The sequence below is a fragment of the Microtus oregoni genome, unplaced genomic scaffold, assembly GCF_018167655.1.
Source record: "Microtus oregoni isolate MIOR12 unplaced genomic scaffold, Mior012 000028F_ref0000031, whole genome shotgun sequence".
NCBI classification, from domain to species: Eukaryota; Metazoa; Chordata; class Mammalia; order Rodentia; family Cricetidae; genus Microtus; species Microtus oregoni.
The window spans coordinates 29021063-29040279 of NW_024543087.1; the positions used below are offsets into that span (position 1 = coordinate 29021063).

At 43.8% G+C, this 19217-nt stretch overlaps 1 protein-coding gene across 3 annotated transcripts in view; it reads right to left on the reverse strand.

Annotated features, from left to right (window-relative positions):
• Slc9a9 (solute carrier family 9 member A9) overlaps positions 1-19217 on the reverse strand; it is a 555668-nt gene that overhangs the window by 513599 nt on the left and 22852 nt on the right. The gene's annotated exons all lie outside the window — the stretch shown is intronic.

The following is a 19217-nucleotide window of genomic DNA, read 5'->3' on the forward strand; positions in this document are numbered from 1 at the left end:
TATGTTTTACTTTTTTCTTGGTTAAAAAGCTGTAATGCTCACATTTTTAGCTGATGGCAAGGATTTTAAAGTATTTCCAAAATAAAAGAAACTGAAATTTGGTCTTCATTTTCTCTATTTTATTCTCCTCCAAAGTTTACAATATATTTCCAAACTGAAGAAAACATGTTTAAAAATGAAAATGCATTATTGCTTTTTTACTTGTGTTAAAATAAACTTAGTCAAAAAGTATGATCTAATGTAAAATATAATGAAATGAGATGTGAGAATTTTTGAATCCACATGTGACAATTTGCAGAGCACTCATTTGACTTCTCAAACCATCCTACACTAATCCGCATCTTCCCCTTCTCCCTCTTCTTTCCTCTCTCATTCTTTCTTCTTCTTCTTCTTCTTCTTCTTCTTCTTCTTCTCTCTCTCTCTCTCTCTCTCTCTCTCACACACACACACACACACACACACACACACCCCACTCACCGCATCTCTAAGACCCACTTACCTTTAGGATTTTCATGCAAATCCCTCAGACACCCTCTGGTGGGGGTTACATATCAGATATCCTGCATGTCAGATACTTATATTATGATTCATAACAGTACTAAAATTACAGTTATAAAATAGCAATGAAATAATTTTATGGTTGGATCACCATACCTGAGGAATTGTGTTAATGGGTCATGGCACTAGGAGCATTGAGAACCACTGCTCTGGAGCCTGTCACTAGGTGTGAAGGCAGACAAAACTGACTGATCAAGATCCCTGTTACCTAAACTGACCAACAAACTTTTCAATGGACCAAGAGTTGTGTGAAGAAATCCAGGTTGTGACACCCAGCAGGCCCTCCTGGGGGCTCCTTGAGGAGGTAACACTCAAGCTGATAGGAAAAATCATAAAAAGGCACAAAGTGAAGAAAGATAACCCAGGCAAAAAGAATAACACTTGCAGAGATCTGAGGCAGGGAGCAGAATGCCAAGGCTGGAATGGCTAGGCCAGGCAAGCCAGGCGGGAGTGTGACCAAAGAGGCCAAAGAAATGAAAGGTGAGACTTAGGGAATCTGGAAAGAAAAGTCTCAGGAGAAAGTTGGAGCACAAACGAGATAGATCTGACGTCATGCTTCAGGTCAGTGTGCTCAACCTTCCTAATGTTGTGAACCTTTGAGACAGTCTTTCAGGTTGCGGTGACCCTCCAATCATAAGATTATTTTGCTGTTACTTCATAGCTGTAATTTTGCTACTAATAAGAGTCAAAATATAAGTATCTGATATGGGATCCTTGTGAAAAGGTTGTTCAACCTTCAAAGGAGTTGCGACCCTCAGGCTGAGAACCACCGCTTTAAGAGATGCAGTTGGTGACAGCTGCAGAATCCAGGCCTGGTGCTGGGGAAAAGACAGCCTCGTCTGTAGGTGCTGGGAGACAGGACGGACAGTTGACAGACAGGTAGTGAGGAAGACAGGAAAGGAAGAGTCACTTCTGGGACTCTGCACTTCAGGAGCAAAGAAGCCTTAGGCCCTTGTTTGCTTCTCTAAATATATATACCCAGACAGCCAGACACACACACACACACACACACACACACACACACACACACACACACACACAGAGAGAGAGAGAGAGAGAATATCTTGCGTTATGTGAACACAGTTAAACTCATCATCTTGTTTGTGCATTGCCTCACTCATAAAAGTCGTTCTGAATCCAGCAATCTCCACAGAGAGTAAAGTTGGTGATGCTCACCCAATGTGTAAAATGAGCTACCCATCATTTTTGAAAAAGTTAGCCTCGTTCTACCAGAGTTTATGCTTTATAATTCATTCTTGGTTCTTAAGACATCTTCCCTTTGCCTTAGAAATTGAGTAACGGATAACATTAATGTTATAATTTCATTTTTTTAGTCTCCAAGCTTCTGGCTTTTAGTGTATGAAAGAGATAGTAAGTCAAAAGGCCCCATCTCAACCCTAAATCCCTTATGATATAGAATCATCATTATCTAGGTTACCTAGGATAGTTGTAAGAGTGTGGGTCCTACAGCCATGCTGCCTAAGTTCAAATCCCATCTCCTTGGCCTGAATGGCTGTTCACCTTCCTAATGCCTTGATTTCTTTATTATACAACAAACCCAATATGTTGCGTACAGATAAGAAAGTTAGAAGGATTAAGTGATGTCACCTGTAAAGCCCTACACCACAACCTGGTACCCACTTAGCAATTTCTAAGCATTCATTACTAATAAAATAAAATCTATGACTAAGAATTTTTAAGTAATGAACCTGTAAGAAGGTTCAGTGGGTGTCTTAGTGGGGGTTACCATGACCTAAAGCAATCTGGGGAGGAAAAAAAAATTATTTGGCTTAGGCTTCTACATCATTGCTCATCATCAAAGGAAGTCAAAACAGGAACTCAAGCAGGGCAGGAACCTGGAGGCAGGAGCTGATGCAGAAGCAAAAAAGGAATGTTGCTGACTGACTTGTTTCTCATGGTTTGGTCAGCCTGCCTTCTTATAGAACCCAGGACCACTAGCCCAGGAACAGCGTTACAATGGGCTGGGTTCTCCTCCATCAGTCATTAATAGAGACAATAGTCTAACAGCCTGATCTTATGGAGGCATTTCCTTTTTATTGTTCTTTTACTCTATTCAATTAACTTTTTTATTCATTTTACATACAGAGTGTTGCGGGAACTCGTTCAGCCATTAGTCTTTATGATACTGGCCCACTTTGTGTGTGATCTCATGTACTATAAATGCAGACAAAAAACATGCACAGCCCTATGTGCAGCTGGATTCAGTTCCAGTTCCCAGCGCACAGAGAGGACTGCAGATCGCTACCCTTACTGTGAGTTTATCCCCAGATAAGTAAACCTTAGTTATACTCCATTCCAAGCTATTGTGGAACTCTTTGGTATGACAAGAAACTGGTGCCCAATGTGGGGCAAAGTCCCTACTCCCCATTTCCTCCCCCACATCCCATTTACCCTGCACCCCATTCACTCCTCCTCTGTTTCCATTCAGAAAGAGGCAGGCCTCCCATAGACTTGAACAAGGCCTTGCACATCAAGCTGAGGTTCCATCCTCTCAGGTAACTTTAGCTTGTATCGAGTTAGCATACAACTATCTGGCACAGTTGGTAAAGGTGTTTTTGGCAAAGTTTGATGAACTGAGTTCAATATCTGGGATGCACATGTTATAAGGAGAAACCAACTCCCACAGTTAGCCCTTGATCTCCACTTGTGTGCTGTGACACACATATACACACTAAATACATAATAAATGTAATAAAATATAATTACAAATATGAAAATAGAAAACATTTTATAAATATATTTATATTGTATATATAATATACCTATATAAAATATATAATTATATTTATAGCATAAATATTAAAAATATAAAATTACAACCTGCTTGGTCTGTATGTTGTTACTTATATGTATACTTTCAGGGATGGCCATTTGTTACCAGATAAGCAAGTATGCTCTTCCCTGGGAAAGACTGTTTCTATACTAAAAAGCAACAATAACAAGATCTCCTCTATTTTCAGGGTCTCCTGACCGTTCCACATCTGTGTAAAGTGTGAGTAGAGATGATAATGCTCCCTCTAGGTTGACGCTTCCTGAGATGGTCACCTACACCATCATTGTTCTAGATTTGCAGGGCAGCTGTAAGTGTTCCAAGCAGAGGAGCCTCGCTGAAGCTAAAGGGGTGAGCATACAGCTGTGAACATCTGGAAGGTGCCTGGTGGCACGAACTCCTCACGGGAATACCTTTGCCTCTGCAGCTTTCCTGCAGAAGTGGGCTAACTGTCGAAACAGGACTTTCCACTAATCAGAACAGCCCACTCTCTGCAGGTTAACCAATGTGCCAATGGATTACAGTTTCTGAAGCAGCCAGATGATGCTGGCAGGCTGAGAGAGGCACACAACACAGGGGGATTTATTTGTGTATACAAACAGATTTGTGTTCCTCTTATCCTAGCTCGACGCTTAGTCGCTGCTAAATCAGAGTTCTGGGATTGACTCCAATCTGGGCAATTTCTCAGAAATAGCTGGATTTGCCACCAGCCCAGCCTCCATTGGAAATCCAACGTGTCATATTCCTGAGACTTATACTCCAGTCGTGGCCTTGATAGTGAGGTGGCTGTAAGGGGTGAACTATTCATCTTTTAAATTAAAATACTGATGTGTGAGTGTGTGTGAGCGTGTGTGTGTGTGTGTGTGTGTGTGTGTGTGTGTGTATGTGTGTGGGTGTTCCCTGAGCAGAAAGTAAAGAAGAGCAGAGAGCCAAAATGGTCATCAAAGGATTCACACACACAATTTACATGCAGAACAGACCCTGCCCATCAGAACTTCATGTGATCAGAAACTGGAGTGTGGCCACTAGCCACATGGCAGGCTGAGCTCTTACTCTGAAGGACTGAAGTTTTACCTCTCACACTGGTAGTGACTAGTGGCAGTCAGACAGCATATTAACATTAACACAGTTAGCAAGATTCTACTTTCACACCATTTTAGTTTCCAAACGTTATGTTTCACTCTTCGAGATGTGGCTGATTTAAAACAACAGATCTGAGACTTTAAGATCCAAGCATTATCTACGTTTCCAGAAAACAGACTTTGAAGCATCGGGATTAAATCTTAATGCTAACACGAGGAGGATAAAATATCAGCATGTTCACAACAGTGGAGTCTATTTGAAATGCTATTTTTCATATGTACCAGTATCTGACTAGAAATGGCCCACGCCTATGTTCCCAGAGACAACAAACTAGAAAATTTCCAAGGACAGAAAGAATATTCCAAGCTTAATTCTTGAGGCTACAGAAGGCTATAGATACGAAACTATATTTGGGCTTGAGCATGCAAAGACTGAAGATGACTTGTCTGGGAAGAAATTCCAGTGTTCTACTGACCTACTAAGTAAATAAACACTAAAGGAACCACACTGGTGAAGGACTATGATTGATGTGACCTAGTCCTTCCAACGACTTGTTTTAAAAACAGTATTCCATCACATCTGACAACATTCTTGAGTGGTAACTGGCAAATGCAATTATCCCTGTTTTCCAAAGACAGAAGAAGAAATTAATGGCATGCCCAGTGTCCGTCAACATGACAGGAACATCACTGGGAATTGACTGTGTATGTATTGGCCAAGTAAATGCATACTTACCAAGGGAACTAACTTCATATAATTAAGAAAGATTTGGGACTAAGAACTCAACTTTTGTTATTCGGAGAATAGTTGATCACTTAGGACAAGTCAAAACAAATAGCCGAATGGCATGTCCAGTCATCTTCAGTTTTAGTCACTGGAAATTTAGCAAGCCTCTTGTTGCAAGGAATATGAAGATACATTGCATAAGAGATCGATTCCCCGAAGGCTATAAACAAAGAAAGGCAACAAACTGCACACCTGCTGCACAATGCCGTGAGGGAAACTTTAATCTGAAGTTCTCCACTACAGAGACACCACTCTGGGAGGTCAAAGCATTGGATGAGGTAGGATTTGCAGTATCAATAGGAGTCTATCCATGGGCCTCCTCTGTGCAGAGTCCTGCTCATTCACCAGCTATAGGACCCACAGGCCAGGGTCGTCCAAGCCACAGTGAAAGCAAGCAGCTCAAGGGAATACACTTACAACTGGAAGAAAGTAACTTAAAATATTTTAAAATACTAAAGTAAGCGAAGCTATACTAAAAAGTAGAATTCATGGTCTGCACGCATTTTTAGTGCAAATAGAATATTTTAAAGGAAACTTGGATGGCCTGGGGCACGTAGCCACAGGACACTTCTGGTGGTGGTTCTCGGGTATTGCTTGTCCTTTCTTCTACCCCAGCTTAACTTTGACTTGAACTACAGAAGTGAAAGAGCAGACTCAAAATACTTAATGAGACCATGCCGTGACACTCATCAGGTGACCTTGGTCTCCTTATTCAACTTCTCTGAGTTCCATTTCCTCATTTACATGGTAGGGCAGTGTCTACAAGCTAGTGGCCTCAGAGGATTAATGAATTTGCAGGATTCCGACTATTATAGGTCTGAATCTAAATGAAAGAAAATGCTAATGGTCTAGGAGTTGGAGACACAAGACATATCCACAGATCAGAAATTAACAAGACAGGAATGGGGAGGGAAGGGGAGGCTCAATGGGTCCATGCCAGCCCAGATTAAACCTCTCTCAAATCCACTGGTAATGAATTTGAACTCGATTCACTCAAAGATGAAGATGAGTCAAGACACTTTTATAAGCACTATCAAACACTAAATGGCTAGAGGGAATACGAACTTGTATGATCTCGAAGAGATACAATTTGGCAATGGCTATGAAAATACTGTTCATCCCTCTTCAATTAACAACATCTAACCTGAGAATTTTTTCTTCTGTAAATAGACTTGCATGCATGGGACGCCCACAAAGCAGAGAAGATGGTGGGATGACCCACGGCCTGGGTCGTCCATTGTGATATAATCCACAGCTGAAATTAATACAACTATTAGAAAAACTACAGAAGCAGCCTATAAGCAGATAAAGTTGCTTTCTGCCATTTGTCAACTCCAAAGGACAAGGGGCAGAACTGTATGACTGGCACGGGTAGCTGAAACTGCCCAGGACTCCCACATCCTGACATGTAGACTGTTTCCTCACTGTCAGGTGCCTTCTATGTCTGAATTCCAACCAATGAACCCAGGGGGAAGTAATAAATACTCCTTCCAAGTGTGACCCCTGTCTTTGCTGTTCTCTCTCCCCCCTCTATCCCTGAATTCCTCCTTACTCAGCTCTCTTCTCATCTCTGCCCTCTGACCTCTTCTCTATTGGCTGCAGAATGAGGCCAACAGGAGAGACAATGGACAGATGCTTCAATATCCCAACATATACTGTGGAATCTTTTAAATGCTGACTCATGTGACTGTCTCACCTACTCAAAGAATACAGTGTGTGAGTGTTTTCTTTTTTTTTTTTATCCTTTAAAAAGATAAGTCCTTTGAGATTAGTTTGCAGAGATCAAAGATGAGCTGGGTAGAAGGAAGACACTGTCAGTTTGTAGTCACCAAAGCCAGCACAAGGGACTGTCAGTGCTCAAGGAGGTGGCTGTGACAGCATGAGAAGAAACAAACCCAGGACACAGCTATTCACTCAACGAGGATTTGCTTAAAATAAACCAGGCATATGGCCGGGAGGATTAGCAGGGCTTAGGGTTGAAACAGAGAGGTAAAAATGAAAGAAAGGAAAGAAGAGACCTACGGCTTTACACCTGGATGAGTGACAGAGAATGTGGCTGGGGAGCTGCTGACTTGGTGTGGGTAAGAGGGTCAAGACCTCCCCACCCCCAACACCTCCCCAAGGCCTTGCGAGCCTCAGCTTACTGAGACTAACTGGAACACATGGAGAAGGGTTCTTGATGGCAAGATAGAGCCAAGGAGAAACATTCCATAATCACTGAAGTGTGGCAGGTTCTCTGCAGAGTGATTGTCATGGAAAGAAGAGGGACAAGGCTGGGAAGAGAGAGAGAAACAGAGAGACAGACACATATACACAGAAGGATATAGAGAGAGACAGACAGACAGAGACACAGAGATGGAGACACACACAAAGAGAGACAGACGACAGAGACAGATGGCGGGGCAGAGAGACAAAGAGCTCAGCTGCAGAAAAGCCCAATAAAGAGAGTTGCTGTGGCTGGATGCAGGTGCCAGCTCCAGTAACAGATGCGTGGGGAGGCTGGGGTTTTGTGTACATAACCTCATTCTCAGAATAATTTCTTAGCACCACATCTGGAACACATTTCCCTCAGCTATTCACGATGTATGTGAAATTCAATCACTTCAGACAGGGGCAAGAAGGCAAACTTTGGAAACTAACCGTGCTTTTGCTAGGGATGAATCTCTGAGCTGGGCTGGGAAGGGACTGACTCCGCCCACCATGCCCAGGTACTGAGAATGCAATGTGAAGATGGGGATTTCGTGGTTTGGAAGCATAGACTGATCTTTCCGGGTTGACTCCAGTGGGGACATGGGCACAGGGGTTACGAAATAGGGTGTGCTGAGGAAGCAGGTGCGGTGGGCTCCAGACTCCTCTCTCAGGGAGTAGCGTCTTAAGGGGCCTGGAAAATAACAACTGGGTATAAAGGAGGGAGAAGCAGATGGGGGGGGGTGGATAAAGGGACAAAGATGATGATTAGGGAAAAAAGAGAAGAGTGGGGGCTGGAGGGAGGAGTACAGCAAAATTAAGATGTTAAATGAGCTTACCAAGTGAAGCAAGTGGTAAAAGCAACATTGCAAATAAAGAGTGAGCCGCTAACTGTCTTTGAATCGGTGATATCTTACTCGGGGCGTTAAGACTGTGGCTTGGCCACATTAAGGGATTATTATCCACGTGGGAAATACTCTTCCGTTTCTCCAGATTTTTATGCAGAATTCCTAAATCTTAAATGTAGCGGGCACTTGTCAGAGAGTTAGGATGTGCCTTACATAGGCTAGCGGTGATGGAAACGGAGCTGTCAGAGAGAGGCATCTGTTGAGGTGCTACAGTGTATGGGAGGCAACGGGAGGAGGGTGCTTGTCCTGCGCATGCCCAGCATCTACCGCCACTCAACTTCTCTTCCTGCCAGCGCTGAGGCTCCCTTCCTGCCTGGGCTCAACCTCCCTTCCTGCCAGGGCTCAGCTTCTCTTCCTGCCAGGGTTCAGCTTTTCTTCCTTCCTGGACTCAACCTCTCTTCCTGTCAGGGCCCAGTCCCTCTTTCTGCCAGGACCCAGCCACCTTTTCTGCTTGGACTCAACTTCTCTTCCTACCAAGGCTCAGCCTCTTCTCTTCCTGCCTAAGCAGTTTGACTTTGCCCGCTCTATACCCTGTGAGGCTGTGTCCGGCTTTTGCCTAAGGAAACGTTTCTCCGATAAAAATTATTAGAATTTCTAGCCTAAACCTGAACCCTGGAGCAATCAAGGCATACATGTCAAGTCCTGGCCACTTGGGGGCAGCACTGGGCTGGGAAATTCTAAGCTAGAAATTATTATCCTTTATTTTATTTATATATTAATTTGACTTCGAGATTCTTTTGGGGGTGGTGATCTTTTAGATAGGACTATGTAGCTCTGGGTAGTTTGGTGCTCACTATGTAGCCAGGCTACCTCAAATGTGCTGCAAGTCTCCTATGGCGACCTCCCAATCGCTAAGACAGCAACATGCATCGCCCCACGTACTTCTGGAAAGTGTAAGCGTGTCTAGTTGACATCCATCTTCATCTCAACCAGGAAGCAAGACACGCTTGGAAGTCAGTGTCCTCTCCTTCCTCCTGTATTCTTTAATTCTGCATGTATCCATAAACAATAATCGGCACTGCACATTGTCTATGTTCTAGGAATCTGGTAGATATCCTTTTGTGCCTTGGTTTCTACATATGAGATCAGTTTTAAATTTATCTATGCTAATGAACATGTGGATCTTATCTATTTGCTTAAACTGCCTTGGAACATTCTACTGGAGGAATGGATCCAGATTTTCTTCTCTAACTGACAGGCTGATTTATATCTTCCGTCAACACAAAATACTGAAGAAGATATTCTTGTTCTTATGCATTGGTATACACTCAAAACCTGTCTAGACATAGACTGTTAAGCAGTAGGCAACGTGTACTGCCCCTTTAGAGATGTTGCTACTGACGACCTCATTTACACACCCACTGGAGAGTTTTAGACTATTTTCCCACATTCTAGCCAACACTATGGTTGATCATTTTCTAATTTGTTGGAGGTTTGATCAATAGTAAACATCACATTGTCTACTTTGCTTCCATTATTAATGAAATAAGTGTATTTATTTTGCTTGTTGAGCTTTTAAGATATTTCTTCAGGGTAATTCCTGATCATAACTTTTTATCCAGTTTGTTTTTCCTTATTAATTTCTTTACTTGAAGAATCTGGATGCAATTCTGTTTAGTTACTTATATTTCAAATACATTCTTCTAGTCTTATTATCTCCTTCAATAATTTGTTTTTGTGACATTGTTGACAATCTCTTACATAATTTTAATGTTGTGAAATGTGTGTGTTTTTATATTATTTTAGTTATGGGAATGGTTTTATTTTTCCATATTCTAATATTGTAACTCCATTTTCTCCCCACTTTTTATCATTTTTGTATTGTATTCTACAATCAGGTCTTTGATTCTCATGAAATTTATGTCACAGATATGAAATGGGGAATCAGTAATTTTCTTTCTGTCATATGGAGAGACAATTGTCCCAGGGAAGGTCCTAGTTTTTCCTTTTCCCACCAATTTCTGTTGGGTTTGCGGTCACTATCAAGTGCTTTTCCAAAGATGCAGAAAGCACTTATTTCAATAAATATTTCATGCCTACCATTGATAGATGGCCCACTTAGTGCTCCAGAAGATAGGGAAGGCTTTGGCTCGATGGCATGCACTAAAATATCACTCACACCAGTGAAAATTTAAAAAGAACACAAATATCAAATGTGAGTCTGTCTACTACACTGGAGTTTCTAAACATCTGAGAAAAGGTTTAAGTTTAAGCAAATATAGGAAGGAACAAAGTTTTAGATCCTGTCTAAACTTTCTAGAAATAGACACACATATTAAGAGAGCCTGACATCTAAAATCTTCCATGGTGGTTGTTATATAATGTAGAATTATTTGGACTCTTTCCTTTTAAAATACACATTTCTATTTAAATGAGCATTCTGTGATATTTTCTGGAAGTTATAGAGAAAACGTAATAAAATTCATATCACAAATAATAACAACTCTACAGATTACAAACAAATTAGAACAACAAAGAATGAAGTGAGTACCTGTATATCTACCATTTATCAATTCTTTATAATAATTAACAAATATAACAAATTTCCATAATGCTGGTTTGATTTTCAGACTTCCTTTACAAATAGCAACTCAGGTTTTCTTCCCAACAACCTTTCCAGTTAAATCTTGTGAATGCCTTGTTTTTATAGACGTGGAACGAAAGCCCCGGTATGTGATTTGTCCAAAGTTACATACCTGGTAAGCAACATGGCCCAGATTCAAACTTTAGATTCCAGCAGGTTAGCTGACAGCAAAAGTGACTTCAGTGGAAGAAAGACCGACCAGTCAATACAGTGAGCACTTGCTCAACTCCTGACATTAGTTTAAGTTCTTTGCGTGTCTTGGTTTGTTTGTTTGTTTGAATTCATGATGGCCTTGGAGTGTGAAGAAATATTTTATTTTTACAAATGGGGAAATTGGACTTGTAGAGTTTACCTAGAATTCCATAAGCCACATAGATATAAAGTAACATTTATAAGTCATACAGCTCAGGGACTGGTCTCTTAGCCACAGTAACCCTTCTGTCCCCAAAAGAAGACCAAAGTCACACAGTCCACTACTGCAGGCGTCACTCATCGCCTGCTACATATGAGGTGTTCCAGACAGTACCACGGCATCAAATTGGCAAGGCCTGAGAGACTCCTGTCTTCTGCTTAAGTTTTTTGATCTCACAGATTACTCCCCATGTCACCTATGTGACTCTTGACTCAGAAGATCATGTGGCCTGGCCGCACTTAATGTCTTTGTCCTCTCCTAATCATACACAGCTTCTCCCTTCACTCTCAAGTTCCAGCCTGGAAGGCAAAGGCTATAGCTGTTTCCTCCTGACCCTATATGCCAAGACTTCTCACCCTTTCACCCACTCTACGCTTGCACGAACTGATTCTGATCTCTTTGGGCCTGACCTTTATGGGTTGGTGACCTGGCATACCTCACAGTCTGTGGTTTTGGCATGACAGGGAGGCTCAGTTCTAACACTGGTATAGGACAGACTGAAGAGTAAAGAGCAGATGGACAAGAGAAGGGCCTATTCTCCCACTTCTCCACAGTGGACTTTCCTCAGGACCCATACACCCAATCTATTCTTCCATCAGGAGTGAATGCTTCCCCCCTGCCCCTGTCTGGAGTAAACCTTACTCTTGGCCAACCTTGATACCTCAGGCCAAAGGCACCGTGCTCCCCTCATACCAGACACAGGGGAATCCCGGTCTCGCCACTGCTTCCTAAGCCTCGTAACTCTTTGGAGTTTGCCTTGTCCTTAGCTATGAATTGTGCATCCAGCTTCCCCATCACAAGATCTCACCAGGGAGCGACCGGCCTGGGGAAGCTGGACTGGGAAGGGCTGAGTCAGCAAGAAGCAGGGTCAGAGCAGGATGGCAGGAGGGGAAGGAGTGCCTGCTGACATCAGCAGAAAGTCAGATTAAAATGAGGCAATGTACTTTTAAACGCCCGCATTCACCTTAAAAAGTGGTGCAGGAAAAAAGCAGCAGCCACAGACCCTCCTCCATCGACACCCTTCAGGCCCCTCACACTAGGGGAATTCACGCCTGTCAGAGGCAAATGCTACAGAAATGGGAAATGGAAGCGGACTAATATTTACAACATGTCTGACATTAAACACGTATTTTCACATATAGCTTTGGAAAGCGAACCTCTGCTGTTGGGATCACTAACCCCTACGTTACAGACGAGGGGAAATTTGCTCAGAGATATTAGCATTCTGGTCCTACTCCTGAGAGTGGCCAGATGAGATTCACTCCTGGGTCTGACTGGAAAGCAGGATGTACTTCCTCATAAGATTAGAGGCACCAGAGTTTAAGCCTAGGCTGGGAGGCTCTGCCTGTCAGGGATTCTGAAGACAGCCAGTTGTGTGAGATGGACTTTTTAGAGAGATAAAAACGGAGCTGTTTGGATACTTCCAATTATCCTAAAAATGTAATTACTTGAGCACATGTTCTGTGCTGGCAAATCATCTCTCCTGAGGGAATAAAATCTTACAAGCTTGGTTTGAAACATTTCCCAATTCCTGTGGCATAAGTATTCCTATTGTGACCCATTTCATGCTGTCAAATTTCACAATTGGCTCAACCGAGTCTGAAAATGTACTGAAATTCAGCTTCCAAGAGCTGGGCGAGCCTCATATTCTAGTCAGGTCCCCCGAGACCCACTCTGCGCTAACTAACGTAGGTGCAGTTTGGGGACATGAAATCTGGCTTGAGGAGGCCAGTATTGTGACGATGCTGTGAAGAGCCATCTAGAAGAGAGGTGAAGACCTTGCTGTTCCTGCTGTGGGGATGCAGTAATGACTGCCAAGGTCACTTTGGGAGAGCCACCTCTCCCAAGGTCATGTCCTTCCCAGAGTGTCTGCTACCCAGACATTGAATGGTTTGGTCCTCTAGGGGCCAGATCATATGGTTCAAATGAGGCTGGCTCTGAGGCCCATTGCAGAGCCACAGCTTCCCAAGGAGACAGCAACATGTGAGGCCTGCTTCTCGTCTATAGCCTTCTGCCCTCAGGCTTCTTCCTCCTCTGGTCATAGGCAAAACTTCCAGGTACTTATACCCTGTTGTGGGCCCAGGCTTCTCTGGGAACTCAGTAACAACAGGCAAAAGGAAAGACAAGATTCATTTGACTTCTGGTGTCAGGCTCAGCCTGAAGGAGGACCGCAGCAATCAGTGCCCAGTAGGCCTTGCAATGGGAAACTATCTGTGAGGTGCTGGAGTGTGAGCCTGTGGGTGCTATCCCAGGACCAATGATGATGATGATGATGATGATGATGATGATGATGATGATGATGATGATGATAAATGAACAATTGAATATGTATTTTTTTTAGATAAGAAATTATATGAGAGGAGTAGCGAGGCCCCTCACCTTCCACCCCAGCTTAAGACAAGCCGGCTGCCTGCTCAGCATCCTTCATTCAGCCTGCTCTGTGTGCCCTGCCCCAGCTGTGCAAGCTGTCAGGGAGGGGCTTCTGGCAGGTGGCCTGAGGAGAAACGTGGGGAGTGCCATGGGACTGAGTTTTATGTAATTGCTCCCTGGAGACCAGCGATGATGACATTGCAGCTCTGCCAGTTTAGCATTTCGGAAGGAGCCAAGCAAAACGGGAGATAGTGAGAGATCCATTTCCAGTTGGATCTACGCAAACGCAACATCTAATAGGAAGCCTCTTTCTTCCTCCTGCTCCTTCTGAATCGCCGAGCCTCTGCTCAGCCTTCTCTTCAGTCTCTCTGCCCCCACTTCTCCCCATTAGAGTATTTGGAGACTTGTAGCAGTGCAGGCCTCTGAGTAGCAAGAACCATTTCAGAGCCCTTATATTTTACCCTGAGGATAAACCTATGGCACACTTCAGTACAGAGTAGCCAGCAGTTCAGACAGGACACCGTGGTGGTGACAGATCGCAGCTCACAGCGGAAACTGACAATACCTACTTGCCCCATCTATTCATGTCCCTAGATCCACTGAGTATCCACATATGACAGGCACTTGGAACGCGATGCTGCGGGAGCACCTTCTGCTCCTCCAGCCAATAGCTGTTGAAATACCAGCCCACTGGGGCGTGGTCTACTTATCTTTTAAAAAGAGCAGTATGCCTCTGCTGGCTGGTGCTTGGTTCCTGCTCTGGCTCCAGCGACTAGGCTCCTTTCCTGACGGTTGGTGTTTCGTGAGTTTTACCCCCCTAAATAAACATCCCTTTAAATCATAACTGGTGTGGGATTGATTTGCACCTAAACACGATGTGACAGAAAGCAGACCGAGGCCCCGACCTCCTGGAGGCTTTGTAAGTTTGGGGAGGAGAGAGATTAATCAAAGCATCATAGAGGGAAATACAGACTTAGGACACCACTAACTCCAAAGGGAGGATGAAAGATGGTCTGAGACTGTGGGTGTGGTACACAAAGTCACTTGATTCTGGAACGGAGTGGCACGGGCTCATTTAAGATTTAACAAGTACTCCTCGAAGGCTTATCTGCTCCCAAGAACAACCCCATACCAGGCCAAGACACACACACACACACACACACACACACACACACACACACACCTTTATTGCTGTGGAGGCAAAACATCATAGAAGATTACAGTAGAGGGAAATTTCTTAAGTTTCTGTGGTTTTCATATGTCCTCCAGAGCTCTGAGTTAGAAACTCAATCCCAACCCAATTTCACGACTAGGTGGGGCCGTTAGGAGACATTGGGCCCATGGGGGCTGAGTCTGAAGAATGAATTGGCATTGTTCTCAGGAGGGGATTACTGTACAGGGCTGCACTTGTTATTTTCTATATTTTTTGTTAAAATATCGTCCTAAGAGAGGAAGGGTCTACCGTGGCCACTGAGAGATTTCAGTCCATCACAGAGAAGAAGGCATGGGCGCATGTGGTAGAACTTGAGGTGCTTCACCTGGGTGCAGATGAAAATGTAGCAAAAGCAGGCTGGACGGGCCACTTCCACCAGCCAGGCCATGCTCTAAAAAAGTCTCCTCGGCCTTCAGAATAGAGCCAGAAGCTGGAGACTGCATGTTCGGAAGGTGAGCTGCTGTGGAGTGGAATATTAGTTTAAGATGTGTTGCATTCGTTCATACTGTGGAATATTTGTTTAATGATGCAAAGATGTATTGCATTCTTTCATGTTGCATTTGTTTAACTCTGTAAAGCTGTGTCACTTTGCCTACCTAAAACACCTGATTGGCATAAATAAAGGACATTGAGCTTATAATTCATGTTCCTAGAGAAGCTAAATAAGAAGGTGAATCCAAAGACAAACACATAGGCATCCTCATGAATATTAACCTTCATCAGGCGATGAAAGGAGACAGAGACAGAGACCCACATGGGAGCACCGGACAGAAATCTCAAGGTCCAAATCAGGAGCAGAAGGAGACGGAGCACGAGCAAGGAACTCAGGACCACGAGGGGTGCACCCACACACTAAGACAATGGGGATGTTCTATTGGGATCTCACCAAGGCCAACTGGCCTAGGTCTGAAAAAGCATGGGATAAATCCGGACTAGCTGAACATAGCGGACAATGAGGAATACTGAGAATTCAAGAACAATTGCAGTGGGTTTTTGATCCTACTGCACGTACTGGCTTTGTGGGAGCCTAGGCAGATTGGATGCTCACCTTACGAGACCTAGATAGAGGAGGGCAGTCGTTGGGCTTCCCACAGGTCAGGGAACCCTGATTGCTCTTCGAGCAGATGAGGGAGGGGGACTTGATCGGGGGAGGGGGAGGGAAATGGGAAGTGGTTGCGGGGACGAGGCAGAAATCCTTAATAAATAAAAATTTAAATAAAAAAAACCACCTGATTGGTCCATAAAGAGCTGAATGGCCAATAGCATGGCAGGAGAGCAGTAGGCAGGGCTGCCAGGCAAAGAGAATAATTAGGAAAAAATCTAGTTTAAAAAAAAAAAAAACAAACGAGGAGCAAGAAAAGGAGGAGAGTGGGATGCCCGGGACCAGCCACCCCATCACACAGCCAGGCACAGCATAGGAAGGAAAGAAAGATAAAGGTAAAAATCCCAGAGGCAAAATGTAGTTAAAAGGAAAAGGGATAATTTAAGTTAGAAAAGCTGGCTAGAAATAAGCCAAGTTAAAATGGGGTATTCATAAGTAAAAATGAATTTTCATGTATTTATTTGGGAGCTGGGTGGCAGACCTCCAAAGAGTACAAAACAAAAACAAACAACAACAACAACAACAACAAAAACTACAGTGAGCCTCTGGGGGAACAAAACTAGATTTAAACCCTAACAAGTATGTTCCAGGAAGATGAATGAGTTTTGGTCCCTTCCCCTTTCCTGTTCTTACCACTTTATGGCTTCCTCTCTTGCTGACTCTGTAAGAAGGGTTCTCACTAAGTGGGTGGCTTGATTTTGGTTTTTAGCCTTCAGAAAGACAAGCCAAGTTTATCTTCTTTTATGTTACCTTGTCTAGTGGTATTCCATTATCAAGGACTAGAGTGCATGAAGACAAAACTAGTTAAAGAACAAAAAAGTTCTAATAAAACATATAACATTGTGCTGACCCCTAAAGTGAGTGTCCCTTATGCTAGAGAGCTGCGATGGCGGGGGGGGGGGGTTCGGTTGTTTCATTTTTGACTAATCCTTGAAGATTTCTACTTTTATGTGTGTGTTATAATGCCGTGTGTTGTTTGCATGTAATTTGTAAACAAATAGGGTAATATTGGTTGTTCCGAGACTTTTTACTGAGGAGTTTGTGTTTACTGTTATGGTTTAGGTGTGGTCACATCGTGACTGATGGCTCCTTCTCCAGGGTGATGTTGACAGAATGTGGACCCTTTGGAAGGTGACGCCTACCTAAGTCTTGAAGTAATCTCATGCAACCCCCTTGAGTTCTTTAGAGATACCTGTTCCAGCAAGAGGAAACCTGGTCACAAGCCACCCACCATTTCTAGTGTTTGACATATGACCTTCTTCTCCTGAACATTTTGCCACTGTGAGGTGATACCATCTGACGCCCTCACCATAGACCAACCCAAAGGGGCTGCCCCTTCATAACAATCTACCCATTCGAACTTTTATAAATGGATTCGTTTCTTTATACAAATGTTGTTTTAACTATGGTTTGGAATAAAAGCATCTAAGTGTCCAGGCATCCTCATGGCCTTCTCTGCCAAGCTCAGGCTGCACTGGGACCCTGTCATGCAGTACAGTCAAGACCAGTCCAGATGGAGAAGCACAAATCATTATGCCTGTTCCTTTGTAGACTGTGAAGGATAAAACCCACTGCACTGAGAGCAGCCCACCTGCATTTCTCCAAGTCCTGATGCTGATTAATCACCCAGAGGCTCGCTCCCTCCCAGCATGCCTAGGGAAACTGCACAGGAGACTGTACCCCAGCTTTTCTTCATCTTTCCCAGGAGTGCGCTAGCATTAACTGCACAGATTTGTCTCCTGGTCCAGCCGCTTTCCCTGGTTAAAATGTTCTGTTTTCAGAAGAGCTCGGGCCCTGGCCTCTGTGCAGAGCGAAAAACCAGAAAATTCACAGATAAATGTAAGAATCAGAAGGAAAATTTGGACAGTGAGAAAAACAGACATTGAAGTGATCCACTTAATGAGAACAACCAGGTTACAGCCGTACAGTCACCGCGTCCGTAAGTTTCCTTAAAACATCCTTAAGAACCATGATCCTGTTGTTACTCATGTTCTGTGACCTACTGGGAGAGGCCCAGATTCTGCTTTTTGAAACAATAGAACATTATAGCTCAGCACCCTAAAGCCACTTCCCTTAACCAACTGATAGTGTCACTTTTCAAACAGGAAGTGAAGACTTAGCAAATTTCACCCCGAGTTTCCTTTGTTGATACACTGAAGTCATGTGATTTGTGGGGGGATAAAAACGATAAATTTAAGTGTGCTGACTACTTTTTCAGTACATACTAGATCTCCATGACATTCCAGTCAAATGCGCCACTCACCCTCCCAGCTCGGCAATGTAAATACGTAATGTGCTAAGAATGTGATAATGGGATCGACACATTGATGAAGTCATTACTTTCTGTCATCCTGAGTTTCCCTGTAACCCAGCTCCTTGCCTGCCCTTTCTTCATTCTCCCCACCCCTCCTTTCTGTGAGCTCACCAGGGAACACCATGTAGATCCCACCCCTCCACTCCCTGTGCCCAATTCTTTGGACCCCTACCTGTCCACCTGTCCCTGGGTGACCACCCAAGTGCTGTCTCTGTTTTTGCTTTATTTCCTGCCTGCTGCAGCCTAAGCAACCCTCTGCCTTTGTTAACCTCCCCTTCTCTGCTGACTCTGAACAAGAGTGAACACACACAACCTGGTGTTTGTTCAGCAGCTTCCGACGTTGAGATCTGCCCTCATTTCCACTCCTGCCTTCCAGTCTTTCATACTCCCCCAAATCAGAAATGTTTCCTTTCCTGAAATATTTATTCCTATTCCCCCTTGCATACCATGCCCCTCTCTGCCTGGAATGTCTTCCCACCCTCACCCCACCCTCCCACATGACTGCATCGGGAATCCATCCATCAGGTGCTTCCTTGTAAGCCTTCCTATCCGCCCTACACAGCAGGACACCAGCCCCTTCTGAGCGCCTGGGGATCCCGGTACAACCCTCCCTTTGGCACCTGCCCTTGCTTACTCTGTGTTGCTCAGGTGCTGTTTTCCTCTGGCTTCCTTATACCCTCCTGAAAATCATGTCTATTTCAGAAGCATCACTGTGGGGACTCAGGTCCTTGCTACTAAAGAATAAATAACAGTAATAGACAAAGGCTGTTGTTTCTTTGGCCGGTACTGAGAATCACACCTGGGACCTCCACACCCTTGGCAAGCCCTTTATCACCAAACTACATCTCCAGCCCTGATGCTTGGATAGTTTTCTGTATTATTTCTTACTTTACTTTTTGTTTGTTTGTT